This window comes from Branchiostoma floridae, chromosome 17, assembly GCF_000003815.2.
Source record: "Branchiostoma floridae strain S238N-H82 chromosome 17, Bfl_VNyyK, whole genome shotgun sequence".
NCBI classification, from domain to species: Eukaryota; Metazoa; Chordata; class Leptocardii; order Amphioxiformes; family Branchiostomatidae; genus Branchiostoma; species Branchiostoma floridae.
The window spans coordinates 4,717,845-4,721,503 of NC_049995.1; the positions used below are offsets into that span (position 1 = coordinate 4,717,845).

Here is a 3,659-nt window from a genome sequence, read left to right on the forward strand (position 1 = left end):
AATTTGGGGGAGGGGGGCTCTGGCTTCGTTGTGTAAACGACATCTACACGGTTGTTCACTGTCGGCGTTGATGTCTCCCTGGCACGTAGCTTTAATAAATTACTATTTTTTTGTGATTTTCAGTTACATGTTGCACATTTTAGGTTATGTCTGGCCGGTTTTGTGACAGCTTAGCCATAGACAACACGGTCTTCCGTATTTTTGTGCTCTTTTCAACCCGGGCCGACAACCCAGGAGAACAACACGTAAATGATATCCCCTTGTTGAGATGTCCACGTCCACACAGCCAGAAGACAGCTGTACAGTATCTATATAGTGACTAATGTATGGATATACCAAATGTTTATGTATGCAGATTTTAATTATGGAATATATGGATAGAGCAGAGATTCCACAAATTTGCAGTGGGTGTGCCACCAGTGAATGAAGATACAGGCGCACATTCACGTCTACTGAACAATCCTTATATTTTGAACTCGACACGTGTGTACATATTTTGATATATACACAAACATACAAGTACCCCTTGTTTTCTTGAATAATATACGCAAAACTATGCACATTGTTTTCAACCTTCTTTCTACATTGGGTGGTGTGAAGACTTTAAGCAGTGTTGTGTAACAAGTTCTGTTTTTTGACAAATAAATAATGAAATGAAGACAATTTCACAGAATGACTTCAATTATTTATTGCCGTAATACAATCAAGTGCACTTTTTCAATGTAGGTTGTTTCCATACACTTATCCCCAACAACAGTTGGAGACTGACAAGTGTATGTGTATCAGTGGTTCTAGTTAAGATAGACATGTTGTATTTACAGAGGCTTTTACATCTCATGTTCTTCGTTTATTGGTACAACACAGTAGTATATTTAAAGCTATGTCACACTATGATATGTAGGGGTTGCAATCATTCAGTACAGTTTTCTCTGTTGCTTCTATTCTTGAGATTTTATTATATTTCAGCCATACCATATATGGTATGGTGAAATATATTGTATTCGTAATGTTTCTTTCTTTCTTTCTTTCTTTCTTTCTCCTGTCAAATCTTCAAAGCGATTCATCTCCGTCGTTCCGTGACCGAATGACCTGAAATTTGGCACAAGGGTAGAGTGGGTCAATACCGAGGTGCTTTTTTCTCATTTTTTTCATATCTGCCTCTAAAATTATTTCATTGAAGTTTAAAGGTCATGTTTTGACCAAAACGGTATATTGTGGCCCCCTGTTCCCTTGAATTACAATGGAATGACCTTAAATTTGGTGTCGATAGGCATTAGATAGTTGGTAAAATGATCCAAGTAAAATTTGGGCATAAACTACTTTACAATGCTTAATTTCAGCGCTTTTCTGAGTTGAAATTGGTTTTCTTTCGGCTTCCTGCCGTGAACTCCAGTGACCCCAGAGCCCACACGTGCCAGGTGCCAGCGGTCTGGGGAGAGCGAGAGATAATTACTTTATGGACGCCAGCCAATCAGCGACGAGAAAGGCGAATGCTAGTTAATATTCATAAGCGGGGCCTTGCAATCCCGTATATACACAAACAGATGCATATTACAGCCTTACAGTGGCCATATGGCACCCTGTGCCGGGTTTGAAATTGTAGTTTGCGAGGATTTGGAGTTCAGACAGGGTCATTTGAGCGGTAGCGGACGGTACGCGTGCATTGAACGTTAGTGTCGATGAATTTACCAACATTCCGCATGGCACTATCAATCATTTTCGGCAGATTTGGACAAGGAAAATTGGACGGCTTGCGTTTAGTTTTGATAGGTAAGTTTGACAGTGGCGAGAATGCATGTATTTTTTCCCGAACAAATGTACGGTAGGTACTTCTAGTGTTGTTGTTGTTCTTTTTTGACGTAAACTTTGTACATTCAAATTGTAAGTAACTTTAAACTGCCAGAGTTTGAGCCCAATAAAACACTGTCAGTACCAGAGTATCACCACTGACCTCCGAAAAGAAACCCCCGAACAAAGTAGAAACACATATCCTCCAGGTCTCGCAGGCTACGAGCAGGAAATTATAACACTCAGACAAGATTACGTGCGATGGCTGATTGCATACAAAGTAAAACAATTTAACAGTGGTATGCAGGGGCATATACTTAACAAAGAATTCGAAGGAAAATGAAATATATAGATAAAGCAAAATCAAATTAACTTGTTGGTCCTGGGATCTTTCAGAAAAGAAATGAAGCGACAGAGTGGTAAAATTCTTGTAAAATTTCGAGACGTCTCCGTTTATGTAATGGCTCATACAAAACAAGAAGAAGATTGAAGTTTTTAGCTTGAAAAAACAACAACACTCCTACTACACAGTACCTGCACCTGACAATTATTAAAACGTATGCCCTACTTGCTTAAAAAAAAGTTCACTGCAATAATAAATGTACCCACATCACAAGGAGATTATGACGGTACTTAGACCTAGTTATCGAAGTGGAAATTGTTGAATGGCGTCATGTAATTTCATGACGAAAATCTTCTGAATGGAAGATGCGTTTTTTTTCACTCTCGGAAAAATAGGAGCTGCCGCAATTCTAAAAACCAATCAGTTATGCATAGGCGCTCCTGTGGAAGATTATATTCTTCCATATGGGCCCGGGGCATATTGGGCAAGGTCTGTTTTGACCTGGAATCAATTCACAATATTAGTTCTCTTTTGGGGATAACTTACATTAAAATATTGCATTTTTGCGCAGGGGTGACTTGGAACAGTCCAATGTTGCGTGGGAATGGGTATGGCTGAAATATGCTGTATTTGCACCCAAGCAAATGTCGGCCTTTCTAGTGTAAATATTGTGATTGACGGTAACACAGTATATGTTTAACGGTTGTTCAACAGTACAATATGAATTGGTTGCTTTCAACTGTATTTGTATCAAAATCTATATACTGTACGGAAAGCTCAAGTAAGATGTTACACCTGTAATACTGTATGTTGCAATGTACAAGAAACATATTTACAAGACAAACCCTCTATGTTTCAGTATACAAAATATACATACAGACTTGACCCACTTGCACAGGAATGTTAATTTTTGTGCTGCAACATTGTCAGTTTGTACTGTGTCAAGAAGGCTATTCCTGACAAAAGAAATCCATATTTCTCTGGCTACCTCAATGGGACAGTAATATTGAGCAAGTCACATTTTCCTGATATAACATATATAATGTAAGCTATCAACACTAAATTGGCCCCTGTAGTTCCAAAAGAAGCCACTAGGGGATCAACACTTCACCAATTACTTATAAGATATACCAAATACACTATTTGAAAAGGATAGCCATATAGCATGTCCAGAAGTTAAGATATCAAACACGGAAGTTCTCCTGCAGTGCCGTAACAACTGCAATATGCATATGGGAATGGGAGCACATCACAAAAGTCCCACTGACTGTGCCAACTCTTAGTCAGTCTGGCATCCATACCCCTGAGAACATGCCGGTGCTGGATTATGGAGACTGTCCATATTGCTGCCCAGCTAGTGGCTCCCTCACTCCTGCATCAGCCACTTCCCATCCATCTCCAGTAGAGAGTGAAGACAGTGATGATGATGAAGAATTGGAGGCAGCCACCATTGAACAGCGCGGCTTGACACGAGAAAGGAAATACCAAGACACTCTTGCAGCTGTAAAAGACAAAATGTTAGTCAACA

General features: G+C 39.5%; 1 long non-coding RNA gene across 1 annotated transcript in view; it reads right to left on the bottom strand.

Moving 5' to 3' along the window:
• Positions 1-2,793: 2,793 nt before the first annotated feature.
• LOC118404796 overlaps positions 2,794-3,659 on the bottom strand; it is a 1,196-nt gene continuing 330 nt past the window's right edge. Inside the window, exon 2 of the long non-coding RNA XR_004829809.1 lies at positions 2,794-3,632. This is a non-coding gene — a long non-coding RNA (uncharacterized LOC118404796). The remainder of the gene's footprint in view (positions 3,633-3,659) is intronic.